General features: G+C 36.5%; 1 long non-coding RNA gene across 2 annotated transcripts in view; it reads right to left on the bottom strand.

The window, feature by feature from the left end:
• Nucleotides 1-955: 955 nt before the first annotated feature.
• Nucleotides 956-24,912, bottom strand: part of LOC105477232 (uncharacterized) — a 392,595-nt gene continuing 368,638 nt past the window's right edge. For both annotated transcript variants that reach the window (XR_011621262.1, XR_011621263.1), the window contains 2 exons: nt 2,936-2,973; nt 956-1,382 (listed from right to left, as the gene is read on the bottom strand). This is a non-coding gene — a long non-coding RNA (uncharacterized lncRNA). The remainder of the gene's footprint in view (nt 1,383-2,935; nt 2,974-24,912) is intronic.

Here is a 24,912-nt window from a genome sequence, read left to right as displayed (position 1 = left end):
GCTGTTTTATGCCCATAGTGAATTATGTCTATTTCCATACCCTGTTTTCAATTCTAAAAAGCAAATATCTTCCTAACGTGTCCTTGGACAAAAGGTAAAAATAAGAGGCACAGGTAAATAGAGAACACATCAAATCTCTTAATCAAGATGTGTTTTACCAAATATAACAGCAAACCATAAGCAAACGTGATGATCACCAGCGAAATCCTGAGCATTGCAAATCCAGTTTTCAGTTTGGAAATACAGCTAAAATTATATATGAAATGCTTTGAAAATACCACAGTACAATGTGATTTTCATCGGTGTTTATGTTTTTGAAAGGAGAAAAATGGCTAAAGTATTATTTTAGTCCATGTGCAAAGCAAATTCTGTTTCATCTGTTAAAAAAATAAATGAGCAATAATCTCCAAGAAATCATCTTGACCAGCATTAATGACTAGTTTGGTAGCTAACAGCCCCAGGCATAGCCAGAGGCTATTAAGGCTCTTGGGGGAAAGAAAAGGTTGGTAGATTGTGGTTTACCAGTAATTAACTATAGGTATGAATCAAAACTTCCTAAGAAAAGAGATTAAAGTTACTTTGGATGACCTTATGTGTATGCTTATCTTTTCATACATCCCCCTCCCATACCTCTTCTAATAAACAGGAAAAGAAGATGATGCCATCATTTCACAAACCAAGTTGAAATGGAAATAATTCATGTAATGAAACAGGAAACACATGGGACCAATTAATGCCTTTTCAAGCTTGGACTATATAACTATAAGAAGCACATAAAAAAAAAAACTCAGTCTAACACATTAGTTGATTGTTGGTGAAATGAAACTCAATCATGAGATCATAAGGATTTTTTTAAGCTTTTTTTTTTTTTTTTTTTTAGTTTTTAATCCTATCTCAATAAAAGTAAATACATAAGGATTATACATAAACCAAATCTGAAGTAATATAGATTGGGGAAACCTCAAGAGGGTCAGGAGATAATGAAGATTATACCTCAATATTGGGATTATGATGTTGGTTCTTTATTTCAATAAAAGTGGATAGAGATCTTTCATATCAGGGACAGGGCTTAGCTGTAAGGACAAAAGTAATCTTCTGGGAATTATGCATACAGGCTTGACATCATTTTTATTGGATGGCTGATGAACTGGAAAACTCCAGGATAGCCAGGCTTTAATTTGTAATCTTAATTTTCATATAAATCGGTACATTTCAGGGGGAGGCACGGGGGATGTGGGGACATTGATGCTTGCCGGCCTTGTGGTAATAAGACGGCCCTGAAGCACAGGCAGCAGTACTAACTCATCCAGTATCTGATTCTGTCTTTTCCTCTATCCATCTGTCTTCCATCTTTGCATCCATCATTTAACGAAATTTACAGCCTGCAAATACCAGAGAAGCTAATGTTAGTGCAATCTTCCCTCTACCTCCTCTCGGAATGATCTATAGTAATCTACTTATCATAGACATGCACACTATAAAGCACAATAATTTAGTTTTCAGCCAGGAAAATGACTGCCATTGTTTTGCAAGCATACATTAATGAGGATTTTTTTTCCCCCTTCTTCTTCTTTTAATTTTTGTAAAGGATATAGGGCATGAGAGAACACCAGTTTTCCTTCATAAAATAATTATTTTGGTGTTTCCCATATATAATTTCATATCCATGGGATTACATAGGGGCAAAGTTATAAAACTAGAACATAGTGGAAATTTATTTGGATATATGGAAACTTGGTCCATTTATTTTCAATATAGGATCTATATGTCCTTTACATGGTCAAAGAAGTAAAATGCTGTTGAAAGGAATGTTCTAGAAATATATTAAGAAAATAGAATTTTCTTTCTGGATTGTTCTAGTCTCTTACAATATAAATAAAATTAAATTGTTTGTGCAAAATTATTCTTATCAAATGATATTTTAGTTGAATTAGCCACAGGAAACAAGCAATATACTACCTTCTTACATTGTTGTTATTGTTTTGAGGTTTTTTGTGTCTCCCAGCTCTATCAGGTTTTATGTGTCTCTGCCATTTGTTTTACCTTTGTCTCATTATTTTTTAGCTTTTGAGTGATTTCTTATAAAAGAAAAGGAAAGATAATAGTTCCTACTCCATCATTTTTAAACCAGAAATCATATGTAGCTTTTTGATCTTCTAATAACCATGTGTATGTAAAGAACATATAAGGCTCATATTCTACCATATAAAAGAAGAAATCCTCAGCCAAAGCTAAAAATGCAGAACTTGTTACACATAAGAACATTTTCCAATTCTGAGTATTTCTGAATGGCTCTGGTTTTAGATTTTCCCCATGATTTAGAGATGTTTTTATTTTTCAAAGACAAATCATCTGTTCTCAAGACTGTTTTCTTTGTTTGTTTTCTGATGTCTTCCTAGATGTACAGTGTACTGAAATGTTGAGATACTACCTTCGGAGCAGAAAATAGATTCTCCCAATCATATCTTATCCTCTTATCCTCCAAAGCTCCCAATTTGCTCGTGAAGTAACATGAAAGTTGATATAGATAAATACTGTGACCGTAATCCCAATTGGAAGCACACTCATCTCTTAAACAGTTCTGTCAACTGGGATTTATCTGCATGGAAGGCATATAAAGCATCGTTTACATAAATAACTTGGAGTTTTGAGTTGGACATATATCAGGGATGAGTAACTGCCCTGGAGTATACCTATTAAATCAATCACTACGCTCAAACAATCAGAAAAGCATTGACTATAGCCATACAAAACTTGATCACAACATAATCTTCCTCTGCTTCTTGATGAGGTAACAAAATATGCTGTGTTCATTGAACAGCTGCTTTCATAAGGAGAGCAATAATGAAAAAAATCTCCCAGAACCTTCAGCACTTGCACATGAAAACAAGGTTTCCAGTGAGAAAATTAAAATGCCAACAAGATTTATACTTACCTATGCAGATGTCCTGTAGTCTTAAACATGTTGTCTTCCTTTTAAAATGTAAGAAACAGAGACAGTGTCATTTTTCAAAGTACTATTATTGAAAAATAAAAGTTATAACCATGATTTCTGTTATGGGCTGAATTTCGTCCCTCCCAAAATTCATGTGTGAACTTCTAATTCCTACTATCTCAGAATGTCACTATTTGGACATAGCACCTTTAAAGAAATGATTAAGTTAAAATGAAGCCATTAGGATAGGCCCAAATCTGATTTGATTGGTGTCCTTATAATAAGAGGAGATTAGGACACTTATAACACCTAGAGAGGGAAGACTGTGTGAAGATACAGGGAGAAAATGGCCATCTGCAAACCAGGGAGAGAGGCCTTAGAAAATCAACTCGGCCAACACCTTGATCTCAGGCTTCTAGCATCCCAAACTGTGAGACTACATAATTCTGTCCTTTAAGTCACACAGTCTGTGGTACTTTGCTATCACAGCCCTTACAAGCAAATACAATACAGTTCTCTTTCTTGTTTAAAGATAAATAAGGAAATGAAGATAGAAAGGCCCAAAGTTAAGTCATCTGTAACTTGCTCAGACAAAATTGTGACACTTGGTGTAAACTTCCAGCTTTTCATTGATTCTATATGGAAATCAATGTTCCCTTAATTGCCTGAACTTAGGCCGTGAATATTCTTCCATCATAACTTCTCTATTAAGAAGAGTGAAATGTCAGATAGTTAGCTGGAACAGGGCTTGCCAGACCTGCATAAAGCAAGCGTGAAAGCATATTCCCCAGGAAAACATCTGCTTTTACAAATAAGTTAACTGAAGAAGTAGATATGTAAGTAGTATATGCTAATTAATTTCAAAGGAGACGTAAAGAAGAGAAATGTACAAATTACTAGTAGAAAAAAATGATGAAAACTAGATTTCTGAGGATCATTATGTTATACCATTTGAGACTCTTTTAATATACCTAGAAAATGAGGAAGAGGCCTGTTAGAGATCCTCTTATTAAAGAGGAGAAAGCTTTTTTCTCACCAAACATTCTATTCTTTTAAGTGTCCTTATAATAGATAATCAAATGATAAGATCACATCTTCTTGTTTCTGTGTTCATATGAAAAGCTTCCCCATCTCACTGCTTCCTATCAAATGAGAGCAGGAAGTGAAAAAAGCTTTTGTGAATTAGGACATCCCGCAGGTAAAACAAACATGTGCCAGCATGCTACCCAGATGCACAGCTTAGGAAGAAGGCCCTGTTCATTGAGCCATACCAGCTTTTCTAGAGAAATTGAACAATCTTTCAAATGATTTGTGAAATTTTAGGCACATAAAACTTCTAGATCTCAGAAACGTACTGATGATCGTACTGCCATGGCAGTCATGTTTTACTTTGTGAAATACGTGGAATATAACTTTGTAAAAGGCAGTATAGTATTAACAGCCTCGTTTCTCAAGATTTTTGGATAAATATTTAAGATCTATGTAAAGTATTTTACAGTTATTAATCACCACTTTATTTGCATACACGGTGGGAGAAGAGCCTCTATTTGAAGATAAAGTTTCTCTATGGCCTAACATGGTCATGTGTTAGTGGTGATCCAGAAAAGACATGGGTCAGTCCCAGCAGCATTCTCTACATGAACAACCAAAGAACATCCTGAGAAAGAATTCAGCCCATGAAGACAGGTGACTGCTCCTGTGACAGAGACATGAGGTACCACTGCCAATCTGGGAGAGCTTCTTAGTGCAGCATGTGAGATGTGGTGGGTAGAGAAAGAAATGTAGTCTCTTTATTCCTAGGATTATATTCACCTATGTCTGCTCCTTGCCACAGGAACCCTGGCCTCTCAATATTACTCCTTTTCACTAACAGAGTTCTTTTAATTTGCACCCAAACAGGTATAGCATACCCACGATATTAGGGCAAGGGGCTCAAGAGGGGTTCTCAAATCACTCTTACAGTCTGCCTGAAACCAGCACCCCCACCGTCACTACCTAGATTCAAGTGTTTCATTGGGTTTAATACTCTCATACACATGATTTCTAGGTAGTATGACCATATAAAAATCCCAAATGAGGATATTTTTGAGTATGAAATGGAGCAGTAAAAGTAGTTGAAGTTATATAATTTCTTTAAAATACACATATTGGACTTACAATTTAATATCGTTATTTCATTGGTTGTCCAATGAACTTTATTCATTGCTGAAAATATAAAAATATTCCTGCCAAAGTATAAAACAAACATTTCTGTTATTAAAGGAAAATAAAAAATGTCCTTATATGAATTATTGGAATCTTTAAAAAAAATGGGATAATTCTTTTTGGTTCACATACACATTCTTAATCATTTTCTTAGCCTGTACCTGTTTCTAACACTGTGTCATTGGCAATTTTCTGAAGAATATATTTTGCAATGTTGTGCTGTTTTACATTTTTTAATAAAATTGCTTGCAATTTTCTTCAAATTTGTATTTTGTGATGAATACAGTTTAAATTGCTGACACTCAGTTGAATCTCCTCTGTAGACCATAATGTTTTTGACTGGGAAAACTACTATCTACAGATGCTGAGGTTCATGATAAGATCAGAGAAAATTTGGCTAAATAAAGGATCTTCTCAATTCTAATTTTATTGAAATATGTAAACATCTCAGTCCAAATATGTTAACAATTAAAAGACGAAAGAGGTGCAAAAACAGAAAAACAAATGATAGTTGAAGAGCTGTTGAGCTGCCACTAAGAAAAGTATGCCACAGAGCAGAGGAAAAATAACAAAATGAATCAACATGAGTTTTTAAAAATTAGTAAAACAGTCATATATTTAAAACAAAAATGTGATATAAAGACAAAAGAGGTCAGAAAATGTGTGGAGATTTCTCTCTCAGTGAGGCCATCTAGGCTCATTAGAGACATTCTATCATTTTGATCCTTAAGTAAAAAGGTCTGTGTTTTCAAACTCGTCCTTCTTTTGGTTCCTATGCCAATCTGCAAACTTATTCTCAGCAACTTTTAAACCTACCAAGGAGTCTGACAGAGTGGTAACGTCCATTACCCAAGTCAAAAGAATACCAATTACATTCTTCTCCCAAAACAAAAAGGGACGCATTATTGACTTAATTCTAGAAGGTTGCCCAAATGTTTTATCTCAGACCAAAGCCTATCTGCTCCAAGGAGCCTTCCTGTCTGAACAGCTAGCTACTTTCAAATGGCACTGTGTTCCTTTCCCATCTTCCCTTAAATTGAGTCCAGTTCACCAACTCTCCCACTATGTTACCTTCATCATCATTGTGAGTAATAAAGGTCAAGAAGAACGGGTGTAGTGATGCGTACCTGTCGTCCCAGGCTTCCTTGGAGTTTGAGGCTGCAGTGATCATGATTATGCCACTGCACTCCAGCCTGAGTGACACAGCAAGACCCCTACTCAAAATAATGTAAAATAAAATAATAAATAAAGGCCAAGAAGAAATTATCAAATTTGCATCTGAAAATAAAGAAGAGTGACTTTGCCATGTTTTTCAGATGGTCCATGTTAGCAGTAAAAATTGACCTGTACATTTATCTCTCATGTTGTTTCCTTCCGAACTAGGATTGCTTTTTTGCATGCTTTTTGAAAATATTTATGTTGGAAGGTTTATATTTTAAAAAAAGCCTTGAGAGAACAGGAATGAAAAGGGAAGGATGCCCAAATTAAAAAGTCAAGATGGCAAATATATTACTTTGCACGTATATTTTAAGCAGCTGTGACAACAACAACAACAAAACCCTAAAATTCAAAGGCTCAAACACAATCAAATTTTATTTATTTCTTATCTAATGATCCAGGGATGAGCATTTCCAGGCCAGTAGGGAAGCTCCTTCCCTATAGATATCTTGTTACTCTTCCATTTTCTCCAGCGTTCTTCTCTGTATTGGTTGAGGTTGGATTACAAATACTAGTCCATGTTCCATTTTGTAAGAAGGGAAAAAGAGATTAATGGCAAGCAAGCAATTTCTTCTTTAAAGCATTTTACTTGGAAGTTACACATATCACTTTTATTATGAAGTAGTTGATGCTGTAGATATGAAATAAATGTGAGTATGTATACACAAATGTATATATGTATATAATGCAAATATACATATATAGAATAAAGATATATACATTACAGACACATATGTTTATACAGTCCCAGACAATGCAATGACACACAAAAAATGAGACTTTGTTATGAAGGATTTGGGTGTCTTTGTAGAAAACATATTTAAAATTTGTCGGGTTAATATTAGTCAGCAACTGCACATCCCTTAACATTTTGTCCTACCATCATTTTGATTATTTTATAGATTTTTACACTGGCAACCTAAAATTAACAAGAATAAGTCAGTGACATTTTCCTTGAATACTTATTGTGTAGAAGAATTAATAATACCTTTCACAGAATAGAATACCAATACATTTGGGAAGATTGACAGAAGAAAAGAGAAGATATGATTTAGATCTTCCAAAGAGAAAAAAGATCTAGATCTTTTGTGAAAAATTCACAAAGTTATTAAAAGCAGGAATCTGTAATATAATTTCAATTTCTACTCTATGTTATCAATCTACATTAAAAGCGCATATTTCAAAACAAAATTCCTCTGATGCCTTTGTATCCCATATACACATTCATACTCTCAAAATATTCCATGTCATTTCAAAAAATTATTTATGTATTTCTACTAATGCAGGACCAAATAAACCAACTCAATAGAATAAGAGGAAATTAGTTTGACCAGTCTTTTCTTTTTCTCTAGTTCTGCTATGGAAGCATTTTAGCATCTATTTTTTTCAAAGAAATAGAAGATTCCTTAAAGTAAGACTGACTGCCTTCCATTCCAGACAAAATAATGTTAAACCTCTTTTAGAATACAGTAAATTGTAAAATAAAATTAGCTATTGTTGTAAAGGGTAACTTTGCCATGCAAAGACAAATTAAATTCAAGTATTTTTTGTGAGCTATTATAAAATGGAGTTGGCTCCTCCACACTTGGTCCCTCGAATAGCTGGAGCCCTTGTACTTGCTGGTCCCCTTGCTGGAGCCCTTCTGCTTTTCCATGGGTGTCCAGCTTTTATCACCACCATGTACAGAAGTATTTTTAACTTACTGTATTTTCTTCTTAAAGACCTTGAACTGAGGAGCTAGAAGTGGATTCTGTCACCAAGAAACGAGCCCGAAGTAAAATCACTTCCTCTGGTTAATACGCATTATAATTTATTTAATGCTGATAAACAGGATTTGACATATTATCGATCAGAAAATTGTATCAAAGAAATATATTTAACAGCATGAGGTAAATGCTAAGTGTCTCTTGGTTAGTATAGATGATCAATATTTTTAAAATACAGAAGCAGGAAAGATCATTTTGCACAGGACTATTCAACGAACTCTTCATAGTGGAATGCAATAGAGATGGGCAGATTTCCACAAGGCAGAGAAGCAAGTGGAAAGAAAAATAAACTTGGAGGGGAGGATATTCTGATCAAATTCTTCAACCATCTTTCTTAAAACTTCTCCACAATAATATGAAATGTTTATTGAGTACTTACTCTGTGGCAGGCATTTTAAAACATTATTTCATGTGAACTAAGAACACACTTTTAACTTGAGTGCCAAGATAATCTCCACTTTAGATATATGGATTCTGATGCATAGATCAGTTTGCTAATTCATTTAAGGTGACATAGCTAATAAATGGCAGGGACATGATGCAAACCCGTGTGTGACTCTGGAATTCACATGCTTAACCACTGTAATATAAGGACATTCTTATTGCAAAGTCATGGAGTGCATCCCTTTCATCTCACTTCTGCTATCAGTGATTACCTTTCAGGCCCTTATCATACCCAACATGAACTGCTATTACAACCTTCTTAAAGTATGGCTTCTCTCATTTTAATATCTGTCTCTCTAGCTTATCCTTCATAATGCCCACCTTATGTTCTGCTCATTCTTTCCCTATTCAAAACCTTTTAGAGGCTCCCAATGCATTAAAAATACACACACACTTAAATAACATCTTTTGATGCCCTCATATAACCCAATTTACTTTTCAACATTTTTGCCCTCCCTACTGCTCACTCTACTTCAGATCAGATTAATTTATCTACTTGCTTGTCTTTCCCATTAGATTTCCATTACTTAAGGACAGAAGAAATGCCTTCTCTTCCTGCCCTCTATAGTTCTTAGCAAAATTCCAAACATATGGTGGACATTTATCAAATGTTTGTTTGTTTGAATCTTGCTGAATCGGCATGTTGTAAGCATAATGAGTAGTCTGTGTTGACTAAAGCAGATAAGATATGAAGGGAAGAAGCAATAGAAGTGCAGGGTAGGGGGGCCATATTGTGGGGACACATCAAAGATCAATGTCAGAAGTTGGGACTTTAACTTGAAATACGCAACAAAATGTGATTTGAGATGAAATATGTTAAAGTATATTGGAAGGTATAAAACCAAATTTCATTGTAATGTTCCCTCTGTTGCCATTCTTTCCTCCCACATACAAATGGTATGCATTTTGCCTAACACCTTAGGAAAATCATTGCCTACATCCTGTGAATGAAGCAGTTCTCAATGTTATTCCATGTCATTTTTACAAATTACAAATTCTCAAGATAGTTCTACTTTTTCAGTGCCTGTGAATACTTGCCCCTATGAGCATCAATGTCTCCTTGAGAAGGTACAACAGATTGCCACTAGTATTATAAATGGGCATGTTAAAGCATGACATTTCCATCACCTGAAAGTGAATGGGGAAACCAAGCTGAACCAGGCCACAGCTCACTGGCAGTGGTGGCTGGTTCAGACATTCTAGCCCCTGTCACTTGCAGTGTCCATTGCTAACAAAATCATTCCTTAGATATTGTAGATATTGTAACATCAAGATGTTAGAGTTACCATCTCTTGAGGAAGCAGAATGTCCTGGTATCTACAATATGAGAACAGATTCCTCCTGGCTACTCTCCAGGTTAAGGTCACCATCCTAATATTGACGAAGTTGCTTCCTTTGAGATTCTTTATCCATAAAATGAGGAAACAATGCTTATATATGCTCTATCTGACAGTTTTTATTTTGGGGTTTTTGTTTGTTTCGAGTGGAGAAGAGGAAATGTCAACTGATATATAATAAATATCAAAAACATTTAAAGTATAAACCAAGATTTGGTATAAAGAACCTTTTTTAATAATCAAATTCTGTAATTAGTTGGAGATATAAAGTCAAAACATAAGTACAACATTGGGGCCTTGATATTCTTATAAAGCCTTTTTAGCCTCTTTCTGCTCGACAAGTGACGGGTATTCTATGAGAAGATAGCCTGATAGCCTCTGGAAACTTCCAAAGTCTTTCATCTTGTTGTTATGAAACTTCTCCGTCTTTCAGAAATGTAATGAGGTGACGTTATGTAGAAGAAAGGACTCAGGGTTGGGCATAATATTCGTGAAGACTAGGCACTGGTGTGTAGAAAGTCTCAACTTCTCTATGCCTCAGTTTTCTTATTGGTAAAATATGGCAGGTAAGTAAAATCATTACAGGAGTCCTTTCCTGCTCTAAAATTTAGTGGTTCTGTGATAGCAAATTTTCTCAAAATCAGTCTCACAAGTAAGAAAAATGTTGAATGTATATTTGGTGACAGTCTGACAGTATATCCATGGATTTTCTGTGTGTTCCATTGTTAGTTCTTAATAAAGATAAGTAAGATTTAGTCCTTGCTCTCAAGATGTTTATAACCTAGTAAGTAGAAAAAGACAAAGGCATTTACTATAAAGCAAAATATGATGAACTATTACTTGAATCCAAAGAGAAATAAAATATGGTCAGGTAAAATCAGTGGACAACGTGTTACTAAAGCCACTGGGCTCTGATAAAAATGAGCCACTGAGCTCATTTCACCCACTTGGAAAGTAGACTGCGCTCGGTTTATGCCACTGGTCTGGGTCTCATGCTTGCCAAGGGCGAGTCAGGCATGGAACAGTGAGGGGTGTGTGAGCGAGTGTGGGGTCTGGCCACTGTGCACAGTCAGACACACCAACTGCTGTAGTAGGGTGGGAACTCCAGGTGCTGGCACTGGTTCTGGCTCTCTGCAAGGCCACAGCCAGACCAGCTGCACCACAAGCAGCTTCCACAGCTGGCACTAGGGGATGCGGTGCCACCTGGAATCTTGGAGATGCCAGGAACCACAGGACCCCAAAGAGGGAGTCACAGTCCCGGCTTGGGGAACTCCTAGGTCTGGGATCCCTAAAGGGCCACAACTCTTCTCTCCTTCTCTTCTCCCGCATCCTGGCAAGCAAGGGACATGCTTCAGGCATGTTCGTACTACTGCTCTTTTAGCCTTGCTATTCAATGGGTCCTGAGTTCTTGTCCTGTGACCATGAAGAATGAGATATGCAGACAAGTGAAGGGCGAGCAAGACAAAGAGGAGCGTTACTGAGCAATAGAACAGCTCAGGGGAGACCTGCAGGGGGCAGCTCCTTTCTGCAGCCAGGGTGTCCGGATGAGTGTTCAGCTCCTAGCAGAGAGGACAGCACCTCTCTTCAGGCAGGTAGTCCCAACAAGTGTTCAGCTCCCAGCAGAAAATGTAGCTCCTCTCTGCAGCTGGTCTTCCCATCATTTGCTCTGCTTTGGCTGAGCCCTGGGCTTTTATGGGCCTCAGTGGGGAGGAAGTACATGCTGACTGGTCCATGGGCAGCCATTGGTGGGCCCAGAAAAGGCACCACAAATTCCCACTGTGGTCTGCAGGACTGGCAGCCTGCCCCCCAGCCTTCAGGCCCTTCCTAGCCTGAAGGTAGGGCCTCAACATGGACCCACCCCCTTCCACACATGAGCCTGTCTGCCTTCTGCTGCTGTCCATGGCACCCAGGCTGCCTGCACCAAGGGGCACCTGCAGGCCAGCGCCGAGCTGCCCTCAGACACCTTTCAACTCCCCCCCCACACCACATGCTTATTGCCACCCAAAGTCTGGAGGGGGCAGAGGCATCAGGGGGCTGGCATGTCAGCAGTACTCCGAGTGAGTGCACACCTGGATGGGCTGTGACAGAACCTGGGCTTGGCCCCAACCCTGCTCTGAGATTGGAGCAGGCACCAGGAATAGGGAAAGGCAAGTCAGTGGGAGCAGACTCTGCCATGCCGGAGGGGATGGGGGACCTTCCTGGGCTCCTGAGCATGCAAAGTGCAGAGATGCCCAGGTCCTGCATTTGGGAGGGCAGAGCTCTCACCCACTCCATGGAGTGTGCAGCAGCACCAGCTCCACCTCCTCACAACCTGGGGCCGGGGCTCCAGGTCCTTGCCGTGGCCCTCTCTGCCCACTCCTCTGTGCCTGACCACACTGCTCCCAACCAGTGAGTGGCTCAGCCTGGCTCCATCATAGTAGCCCCCAGGGCAGTGGGCTCCAGGGAGGCTCTCGCTTGTCCCTCATTCCCACCAGCTCTGTGGAGTGCAGCACCACTCCAGGCCCAGCTCTGTTCCTCCCCACACCCTCCCTGCAGCGGTGGCAGGCAACAGCGGCAATTGCATGGCCAGGGTGCAGAGCAGCAGAGGCTCTGGACCTGGGAGCAGGTCCTGCCTGGCCTCAGGAGGGTGGTGGCAGTGCAGTCCACTGCTTGGGGACACAGGGCACAGGGGACCCACTGCTGCCATTGATGATGTTCCCACAGCTGCTCCTGTTGCCCCTGCCTGTGCCTCCCTGATGACAGCAGCTGCTCTGGATGGCTTGCCACTGCCATTAATTTAAGCCTTAAAGAATCAATAGCCTTAATCATAAATGGGGATTAGATGGGAATGAGAATTCAGGAGCACACAACAGCAAAGGAAAAACATTCAATGGTCTATGGGTGAGGATAAATGTTAAATCATAGGGCATTCTATGACAACACTGAGTAGTAGAATTTGGCATACTGGCCTCTGGCCGACAAGAACTAAGATAGGCTAGGACAAAGAAAAGAGAGCCTTCAATGCCAGACACAAGAGTTCAGAGGTAATGGGGGGTCCATGGTCAATTTTTGAGCAAGGGAATTAAAGAGAAGGTCAAAACTGTACTTGAAACTGAGTATCAGTTGAAGATTGAATGGTGAAATAATGAGGAGCTCTTACCCAGATAAGGAAGGCCAAGGTGTGAATCTGGCTGCAGAGGTGAGAACAGAAATAAAAGGAGGTACGTTCTAAAGCTTAATAAGTGCTCTGTTTTATAAATGTTCCGTAAGTGCCTAATAAGTTCTAGGCACTGGGTAAGGTGTGGGAATACAAAGATGAACAGAATATTGTCCTCTGTCAAGAATGGCTTATTGATTAAAAGGATGACTTCCAGAAGTTGAAGCTTGACTTCATAGTTTTAAGCTGTGTAACTCTGGACAAGTTGCTTACCTTCTTTGTGCCTTAATTTCCTTATGTGTAAAAAGGGGATCATTAGTAACATTCCTCAAAGTATTATGATGAAGATTAACTAGGTCAATGTAAGGCAAAAGATTTTCTGTCATATAATAAAGGATTCAATATATATTTGCTACGTCTACTTCCACACAGAATGAAGTAATTTCAGAAGGAAGAATTTGGTTTGGTGAAAGTAAGACATTTCAAATAGCAAAATAAAAGAAAAGGGATATCTTTTAAAAGTGGCAAGAATCCATGTATTAATATTAGTTTAGCTCAAGAATGAATACAAACGACTAGAGAGGTTTCACCTAATCTAATACTTTAAAGACATGTTATTTCTCAGAGGAAAAGAACTCTCAGAGCAGAAGAACAAATTATATATTTCATATTAAATCAATAAGAAGTTCACGGTTATAATAACTCAATCTGTTCTACACTACTTTATCAATGACGGAGATGGAAAATACTATGAGAAGCATGATACTTTATCCTTGACTAGTTTTTCTAATCTGTCTTTTTAAATTGAACAACAAAGAGTTTTTTGCAATTGAAGAGTGTTTCTACTACCTATACTACCCATTTAATGTCTAGCATTTTGAACATTTTCTCTCCTGCTTTTTTAAAGTAATACAATTTCTCAGTGTTTAGCACAGGGGATGTTATGGTTTGGGGGGATAAACCAACTCCTGAGGGTTTAAGTTTATCTACAAGTCCTTCCTTATGTGTCTAAAAGTAAACTCTGGACTACTGTTTCAAGTAGCATTATCAAAGCTGCTTTTGTGTGTCAGCATTTATTTTAGCTTTTGTTGTCAAAGATCATGCAGTTTTTTTTGTTTCTATTTATCAACCTAAATATCCCTTAGTCACCAATCTTTTCTGAAAGCCTGTAATCCTGAAACCAATTTCCTGAGCAAGATGGAGTTAAATAAAACACTCATTTTCTAGGACTTGGAACATTTGTCCTAATTTCACACCTTATGCTGCAGCTCAGTCAGTGCTTGAAAGGCAAAGCATGCAGCCAAAAAGCAAGTTCCAACGTCACCTCTTCTGTTGCATTGCACCTTTGACCCCCTAAGACAGAATAAGATGCGCTAACATGCCTCTTTGCTTTACAGCGAAGCACTATTTGGATTATGTCAAAATCAGAGACCTGAAGAAAGATGCCTAATTTACATGCAAACCCTGTTTCAAACCTTGTCTACTATATTCTTTCTGAGCCCCTTTATTGTTTCAAAAATAATTCTCAAAGTCGCTTCAGTAATGGAAAGCAATTTATTCACACAGCAAATATTTATTAAACACCTACTATATCCATATCGCTGAAATCACTATAGTATGGGGTGAGGGAATGGGGATAAACTATAGGCGTAAATTATATAAAAATAGGCAATAAGAAGGTTTTTCCTTGAAGAGTTCAGAATCTAGTTGAAAATATAAATAAGAGTATACAAATTGTATTATTAGAAAACTATAGATCATCATTTTTCAGTTTTACCTTCATGTCTATTTTCAGATGTACAGAAATGCTTACAGATATTTAAATTTAAAATCCTCTTTCATCAAAGATAAAAAGTAATGTTTAATTTATTTATAATAAACTGGATAAAAGAACCTTAGAGAGTGATTTGAACAAAACCACCAGATAGAAACAAAAGACAGGAATCTTTCCTAGCAAATATTAGAAATGTCAAAGATTAAATGAAATTGATTTTAATAAACAGTGATTAGTTTCTAATTTGCATTTAAACATATTCATAAACATTGCCTTTTATGATTGTCAAAATTTTATTTGGATATGCATTGTCTCTATCCTCATTTAGCAATGTGTATATAAACTTCTATTTCTTTCCCAATCACTGATGTAGGAAAATCAGTATGTGCCCTCCACAAACATTGGTTAATTGTTTGAATCTAGTTTTCACAGTTAGATTCTTCTTTACCCTGTATTTCTGTTCCTTGATTGTAGGGTAAATTCAAAGGGAGACCATGTGGTAATGAGTCCAAAGGGCTTATGAGTCATAGGCTAAAACCTTAGCAACGTGGCAGATGAGTTGTGCTTAAAATGTATAAATGGGCTCAGCATTGATGTATTATGGAACCCATATCTGGAATTTCTACTTTGTCTTAGTCCACTTTGTCCTATTACAACAGAATACCACAGACTGAGTGATTTATAAATAAAACAATTTTATTTCTCACAGTTATGGAGGCCAGGAAGTTCAATATCAAGGTGATGGCATCTGGCAAGGGCCTTCTTGCTGCATCATCCCATGAAGGTGAGAAGGTAAGAGAGGGTTTGAGAGCAATGAGGACAAAGGGTCCAACTCATCATTTTATCAGGAAACCACTCCTGAGACAACTAATCCATTCCTCAGATAATGGCATTAATCCATTCAGGAGGGCAGAGATGTCATGATCTAATCCCCTCTGAAAGGTCCCACCTCTTAACACTGCTGCACTGGGAATTTAGTTTTCAACGCATGAATTTTGGGAGACACATTTAAACCATACCATACTTTTAAAAAGGAAGTTTGTGGAGGAGAGAAAAATGGACTAGTTGGTCATTTCGATTTCTCACTTGTTCATTACCATATTCTCATTAGATTGAGTTTAATTCATTTTATATATTTTCTGGGTTGACCATGTAAACATAACTAGCACAGTGGTTAAGAACATGGACTTGAACCAAATTTGCCAAGTTTGAACTATGCTTCTACCATACAAGCTTGAATAATTTTCTTCCATTTTGTCTTCATTTTCCTTATCTGTATGATTAAAATAATGGTATCAACTTCCAAATGCTTTTGGGGAAATTAATTGAATTGATATAGGTAAAGTTTTTAAAGCAGTGTCTGTCCATTTTAAGCATCTCTAAGATTTTGCCATTACTATATTGTTATTCCTTAAAATAATATTGGGATTCTTTACTGTAACTTTTTGCTTCACATACGACTTTAGTAGAGCCAAGAAAAGTTGGCAGCACCAAATGAGGGAAGAGCAGAGTCTTTCCCTTTGTTTTTAAACACTAAGGTAACCATTTTTTAAAATATCTAATTTCTGTGACATGACCAGTCACCAAAGTTTCTCTTTCCTGTGGTTCAAATGAGGTCTACTTCAGTAATCACAATTTAGCAAGAAGTCAACAGAGGGAATGCAAAACACAGTGTTAAAAAAACACTTTCACTCTTATTTATACAACAGTTTATATTGAGTGTTAATATTTAAATTCTTTTAAAAACTATACTTTCTTTATTTCATCAATATAGACAACAAATATAATTTCTTGTGTCTATTTAAAAAGAAGAAAAAGAGTAGATAAGCAGAGAAATTTAACACTCCTCTGAAATCTAAACATAGCATCTTTTTAATCAAAAACAACAGGTTAATCCTGGCTTTGGAATCAGAGAAATCATATTAAAATGCATACAGTGTGATTCATTCAAAACCTGAATATAACAACATATAATCCTATAAAGCCACAGAGATTTTTAGATCAAAGCAAAAAAGGTAAATCAAACCTGAAATGAATGGATTAACAGAAATGGGAGCGTTACTGTAATATCCCTTTGTATTGAGTAACAGAGAAGCAGATTTTGTAAAATCTTGCTTTCTAATTCCCATCTGGAAAAGCCTTCCTCTGGAAATGAACAGGTTTGAAGGAATGCCTTTGACATCTGTAAAGTTAAAAAGCATCAATAATTGGAATGGGCTTAATCCCTCATTCAACAGCAGGTACTTTATACACAATCATAAGAAGTGATGAAAGTCAGGCACAGATGTACGAATTGTTAGATTTAATCAGATTGGTCCTCTACCCCTGGTTTAGTCTATTCTGTTTTAGCTTCTGCTTAACCTGAGTTAATGGAAGGAAATGGTCATATATGTAAGGAACAAATCCAGGTCAAAAATCAGTTTGGAGATGTCCGGTGACAACTGAGTTTAACCCATGAACCACCAGATATAGGAAGTTTTCATTAATAGTTCTTTGTGTATCATCATTCATACTAGTCTATATTAAACTGATTCTGTGAAAAGGGCCTCGTGTTTGCTCCTCTGAGATTCTGCAATAAGAAGAGGCTGTGTGTCAAAGAGACACAATAGTGAGTGGTAGGGGCAAAATAAACGGAGGAAATAGACCTGAGACTTAAGGGTTGACACCACCAACTGTTTCTGATGTCTAAAATATTTATTGGAGCAGCACACACATTTAGATGCTCTGAAATTTATTCTGTTTTCACAGTTCCAGCTGCTAAGTAGTCATCTCTCTTTCCAAATAGTGGTATGGAGATGGAGAAAAGAAGATGAAATTTGTAACTGCACAATCAAATTACAGTATAGATTTAACTAGAAATTGATTAAAAAATGTATGCTTATCTACCAACATCTCAAATTTTGGGGAAGCATTTTTATTTCAATTATTTACTATTAGTATGTCCTATTGGAAGTCTAAAGAAAAACGTGAAAATAGTCTATTACATGTTTCATCAGAACCTCTAAGCATATTATTGCCTGCTAGTTTTTTTTATTTTATATTTATTTTTTGTTTTATATTTATTATATTGTTTGTTTTTTGAGATGGAGTTTCACTCTTGCTGCCCAGGCTGGAGTGCATTGGGGTGATCTCGGCTGACCGCAACTTCTGCCTTCTGGGTTCAAGTGATTCTCCTGCCTCAGCCATCTGAGTAGCTGGGATTATGGGCATGCACCACCATGCCCAGCTAATTTTGTATTTTTAGTACAGATGGGGTTTCTCCATGTTGGTCAGGCTGGTCTCAAACACCTGACCTCAGGTGATCCGCCCGCCTCAGCCTCCCAAAGTGTTGGGATTACAGGCATGAGCCACCACACTGGGCCCAATTCTTTTTTATTTTTAATTTTGAGACAGGGTCTCACTCTGCTCACACTGGAGTAGAGATGCACCATCATAGTTCACTTCAGCTTCGATCTCTTGGGCTGAAGTGATCCTCCTGCCTCAGACTCCCTAGTAGGTGGGACTACAGGCACACACCACCATGCCCAGCTGATTTTTGTGTTTTTTATAGAGACGGGGTCTCAATATGTTGCCCAGGCTGGTTCCTAACTCCTGGTCTTAAGCAATCCTCTTGTCTCAGCCTCCCAAAGTGCTGGGATTATAGGCATAAACCACCGCACGTGGCCCAGATTCTTTATATGATGCTGTACATGCTCTTGTAAAATAAACCAAAAACTTGGATAATAAATTATATAAGAACTAATACTACTAGAAATGGTACTATTTTATTTTGTTTCCCCATTTGTAGTAAAACTCTTTTTTTCAAACTCAGTAATATATGTGAATGTGCTTTTAATTTCTAACATGCCATATTGTACATACATATTAGCCATCAGTATTCTCGTACTTCCACAATGATAGAAATATCTTAAAATTAGGAATTTAATAGTCAAATAGAGATTTACATTCGGAGAAAAGAAAAATACCCTTTTCAGTTTTGTCTCATTTTCATGCAAATAATTTTTGTTCTTATTCCTCCATCTTCATTAAATCTTAATTTCAGTATAAAAAATCTGCAAACTCCATATGCAGCAAGTTCTCTCCCTCTTCTGACCTCAATCATACACAAAACTTTAAAACAGAATTATTTCTTACCATATGGGATCTGAGACTAAGATCAAACCCAACCTAGACAAATGCCATGCAGCAAGTTGACAACTGTTCCTGGAGTCCTGGGCAATGCCTGGGAGAGTGCCTGCCAGGGCCTACTGTTTTCAAACGAGTTTCATTTCTCTAACAATTTAAATCTGCCAAGAAGAAACCGAGACAATCAAGCTTCGTGCCAAAAAGCCCCAAGCTTAAGCGAGAGATGTATCCTCTCTTTAGCCTGCTGATGAGAGAGAGAGCAGAGGGAGAGGAAAGGATAAAGATTCATAATGAGTAGGACAGAGGCTCATATGCTTTTGGAATGCCACAACAGGACAATTTCTGGCCCTAATGATGTTACTTTGTTGAGCTTCATATCTGGAATACAGCACATCCTTTTCCTTTTTCTGTTCTAAGTTCCATCACATTTGGGATCGAGTATTATCTATGCCATATCTTCCTTCCATTTCCCCATCTTAACCCTCCCACAACTATGTCACCAGAGAAACATCCCACTATAGAGGCTCCTGGTTCAGTTTTGAACATAAGAGTCTTGGGACCAAGGAAACCTTCCCAGAGAGACCCAACATTCTCTGCTGTCAGTTTCCCGGCCCTTTGCTTCTTTATATCACCTCAAATTCACTTTCAAAACGGAAGTAAACAAGAAAGTCAGAATGTCTATCAGATGCACTACAATTTGTGAGAAAAGGAGAGCAAAAGAGAGGGCCTGGTGGTCGCTTTCTACCCCAAAGAGCCATATGCACTGAGAACGTCTGAGAACCTCCTCTGCCAACCTAGCAGCAGCCTTCCTAACACCTTGTGTTTGAGAAATGAGAGACCTACTGTTTATTATCACAGGTCCAGGTGGTAAAAATCCAAAGTTTATCCAAGCAGATATCTTCAACCGTAATACCAAATGACAATAAATTGAGGTAAAATGTTCATGTTGTAAATATACAAATGAGCTACACTGTGTACTATTTTGAGGTACAACATTTTCAGAACTACAAATTTATGATCCTTCTAGTAGCTGAAATGTAATCTTTTGAATCATACTGTTCTGGATTCAAATCCCAGCTTCCCACCAACTGGCTGTGTGACTGAGCAATTTATTTATAAATTGTCTGAGTTCTGGCTTTTTCTTCACAAGAAACATCAGAAACATATTCCACAGGGTAATTTTGTGAGAATAAAAAAATGAAATAATTGATGTAAAGCACATAGAACTATTGCAAAGTTATCACTGATGCATGGTAAGCACTCAGTAAATAATAGCTATTAGTAGTTTTCAATTTGGGTTAAATGTATGATGTTAAATGAATTTGCTTACTTTGGCCTTAAGACGATCACTGTGAATATTTTGCTTTTGAAATTGTTTTCAGATTTTTCTCTCAATTGTCTTCCATTTATCCTGAAAAAATCAATTACTTATGACATAATATCAGAGTCATGTAGAAGGCAGATTAGAAAGAAGAGCTTTATAATCACAGCTGAGAGGGAATTTGAAATCGACATTGTGTTGGGAGTAAACTGCTACACCTTTCTGGAGGACAATTTGGCAATGTCTGTCAAAGCAATCAGAATTTCATTTCTAGGGATGTGCCAAAGGGCATTATGAAGATAAAGCTCTAAGTGACATCCATTGCAATTTTTTAAAAATTAAAAACCATTTGTATGTCCCTTGATGGAAGATTGTTTAAATACATTATGATACATCATACCAGTGGAATGTTATGTAGCCATTAAAAATATCGTAGAAAAATATTGAATGACATAAAGAATAATCACTTAATAAGTGAAAAAGTATACAAAGACAATATTACAGTATCCTGTTTTTCATAGAGAAAAAGTCTTCAGAGGATATGCACCAACATATTAACATCTTATATCAGCATGGTAGGATTATGAATGATTTTATTTTAAGGTTTCTGTTCTTGATTTTCTGAAATTTAAATGATTCCTTGAACAAACATGTATTGGTTAGTAATTTTTAAATAATATAAATAAGTTTACTTGAGTTTTAAATTTTGCTATTTCATTGAAAATTCAGAAATGTAAATAATGATGTCTATAAAGCCAAGCATAAATCCACACACAAATTTATCCACACGTATTTATTCATATTTTCTCTAAAATGCCAGTATATTGACATATATTATGTTTGCATACACAAGCATAGTAACAGATGAAAACTTCCTACCAATTTCTCATAGAAAATCTGTGTATTTCTTCAAATATTCATTTAAATCCCAATTTAAAGCTGTATTTAAGAAATAGTTGCAGAATATCTTTTAATGCCTCTTCCTTGTAAAGTCTTCAAATGCTGCTGTCCTTGCATAATAATTTTTTTCTTACAACATATTAATTATTATTCTGGCACCTCTGGCCTACTCATGAAATCAATGAAGTGTGAAATGCCTCTGCGCAGAGTAATATTTCATATTTGGTACTTTATGTATTAATTACTTTTCTGTTTCTGCTAATACAGTCTGGGGGAAAAAACACCCCATTCTGCAATGAGGTGTCAGTGGGGAAAGAAGGAAAACAGCAAACAAATAATTCCAATTTGCTGACCTATCGAAAGAGAAGAAGGAGAATCTTCTGCACCAGTTCCCTCTGTTGGGAGTGTCTCTGTCCGTAAGCCTGCTGCTTAGCAAGTGAGGGGCTTTCTCATAGTGGAGCCTGGCTGTCTTGTGTTTAAAATAACAGATGTGAGGTTTGAGAAGCAAGTCACTCCAGTCACACCTCATTGTTTTGAGCCTGACATACAAAATAAAATCCAAAATCCAAAGTTCAACTCAATGTCAACCAAAGATGGAATACAGAGTGCAATTCAAATATTAACAATTTACCAAATTATAATCTGCAAAGAGAAAAAATGTTGGAAAATGCTAGTCTATTAAGATTCTATTTAGTTGCCACTTCAGCTGTCCAACAGTTAAAACATAAATCAGTTTGAGACTCTGAAAGCAGCAGTTTTAATCCTGAATTCTAAGGGTGCGTGCTCTCTCTCTCTCTCTCTCTCCCTCTTTCTCTTACTCACACACAGACAGACACACATGCCAGTCATTCAGCCTGAACAGAATAATTCAGGTGTGACATTTCTTGATTCAAGAGCTGTGTTAAGCAGTTATAAAGCTGCTGTAATTTACAGCAAATAATAAAGCTAACCTGAGAGACCTCAGCCTCAGTTTGCTAAAACTTATTACACCTCATTGGCCACTGAATAGCCAAAAGAAGAAAAAAGAAAAAAAAAATCTTACCTGAATAAGAGACTTGACAAGTATTAGCCTAGTGAGAAATGATTGGCTTAAAATTGCTCCGGCTACATCGACAGGTTCAGATTAACACTATTTATGATGTTATGATTTCCTATTTCCTGAGTTATGTCAAAGCCAAAGGAGCTACTGGAACTATACTAATGAGTCGATAGATGTTTTCAGATGTCTGTTTGACTCCTGAGTCTAATTAAATGTCTTAATATGACATATGTGGTTCTCCACTGAATATCCCAGTTGTGGAATTAATACGTTACAAAAATACATATACACAATTATCTCAAACTACAGTGAGTTTGAGGCTATAAATATAGCAATTAAATTGAATTCACTAACATAGCACTTTGTAAAGTGCTATAAACATGCTAAATAAATGACCAAGAATGTGTGACTATTAATAACTAGCCTCTTGTTAATGACACCTCAAAGCCTTGTGAAGGAGAGTGCACTGCTTGAGTTTTGTACTATACCATCTTTAATCCATATTTTTCATAAGAATTTTTTTTGTAGCAACATGTATTCCCATGTACCAAAATGTTTTGGGGGTGATGCAAAAGATGGGGGTAAAGAACTCATGGGCAAAATGTTATAATGTCAAAGAAAAGTAACAAATGGCTGCTTTACCCTAAATTAACAACCCAGTCCAAAATAATTCTAACAGTCTCAGAAGTTATTCTATAATGGTAAATTTGGTGAGGTGAAATATTTACCCACAACTTTCAAAACCTTCCATTATGTATTAGCAGATATATAATACATACTCTTTATAGTACAAATCCCTCATTGACAGTGATTACTATACTCGAAAAGAAATAAAAATTTAAAAAGTTATTTGAGTGAGTCACAGCATTTTTACATGTGTATCAATCAATTGTAATCTCATGTGACTGGAGATTCTCAGATCTGATAACTTTCTAAAATATGATTCAGATATTAAAAATTACATTCATGACTAAAGAAGTAGGAGACATTCAAATATATTAAACACAAATCTATAACACATATACTTTGAAACATCTATAAACACTTTCTTTAAGAAACATGTAGAATAAACAAGGCATACATCCCTTCACCTTATTCGCCCACCTCACCCTCATTGCTCGTGTTCATTATCAAGAGGTTGGTGTGTATTTGCTTTCTATTTTAGATTGCTTACTGTGTCACAATTTGTATACTGGTACAGTTTATTCATTTATTAAAAAATCAAGTGTGTATATTAGGATGATTTTAAGTAAGTTTAAAAGTAATCATTTCTAGCTATTGTGGGTTTGTAGAATTCTCTTAAGTTTAGTTGATCTGAGGATTATTAAAGAAAGTGAGCAACATATGTTCTGCTTAGAACACAGACAGTACAATTTCAGAGTAAAATCAGAAGACTGTTGAATAGAAAGAGGACAAAGGTTAATGTTGGGAAGCAGAAATCATTTCTCATAAACCATTGGCTTATAAACATAAAATGCTTATCCCTTTCTTTTGTTCAAGGTGTAATTGTCCATCCTTGATACTACCCATGGCAGTTATATAATACACTGTTGGGAGAAAAAAATGGAATATTTGAATGCCCAAGGATGCATGCAGTATCGTTCTACCAAAGCTTTCAACATTGAAGTGTTTGTATTATTAACACCCTCTAAAATTTACTATAGTGACTAATTTGCTATAGTCACTGGACAGAAATCATGTAGCATGATTTACACTACTACAAAATCTTTACTAACTTGGGCACCGTAAATTTGATCATTTAATAATTTAGTACTAAATCTCTTCTTTTAATGAAAGGAGAGTGATCATGATTATTATTAATGCTATTTTTAGTTAGTTTTAAATTATGCCATTATGATAAAACATTCTACTTAATTTAATATTTCAACTCAAAATTAATTTCCAAAGTCTTTAACTCTAGTCAGTCTGCATAATTACAAGGTATTGTAATACTCTTGCAATTGAATTTCAAAAGTGCGTTTAACAATAGGGAATGTTAAGTGAATACCTTATTTAGGTATTGCAGCTTAGAGTTGCTCTTGATTTTTCAGACTTCCAACAGACAGCATTCTAAATCAGAAATTAATTTTTTAATTTTTGAAGAAAAGCTAACAATAGACAAAGCCATTTATATCCGTTTCTGATAAAAGCATTGCATGGTTGTAAAGTACTGTGATGAATATTCTGTGTGTGTTCTTTCAGAACAGTGCTTTTGAAAAATAAACAACAGTTAACATGTCACCTCAAAATGCTCTCATGTGCCACCTTCATCCAATTTATGGCATCTGATAAATAGAAAAGTGAATTTCGACATTTTGTTGAAAGCAGTAATTATTTCACATGCTGACAGGTGTTAGTGTAAAAGCAACTTGCAACTTAAGACCACCATCTACTGGTTCTGTCCAATGCTGCAAAAGCTACAGTGTAATATCTAACTGATTGATTTTAAATGCACCCCACTAAAGAATCTACCAACACTCTTTCAAAAAATTTGCTAAATTAGTCACCTACCTCCTAACCAATACTTTAATGTTCAGTATGCACATTCTTAACGACCTCAATCATTCTTCAAGACATCAATCATTCTTCAAGAAACAACAATAACTAGAATCTGTTATGCTAGAGGCTGTTAACCTATGATGACTAATGGTAGATTTTTAAAAAATAATCAACCTGATACTCTTGAATCAGATTTGAGTGATAGACATGGAT

The sequence above is a fragment of the Macaca nemestrina genome, chromosome 3, assembly GCF_043159975.1.
Source record: "Macaca nemestrina isolate mMacNem1 chromosome 3, mMacNem.hap1, whole genome shotgun sequence".
Classification (NCBI taxonomy): Eukaryota; Metazoa; Chordata; class Mammalia; order Primates; family Cercopithecidae; genus Macaca; species Macaca nemestrina.
The sequence above is the reverse complement of the archived record's forward strand: the minus strand, read 5'-3'. Positions and strand labels throughout refer to the sequence as shown.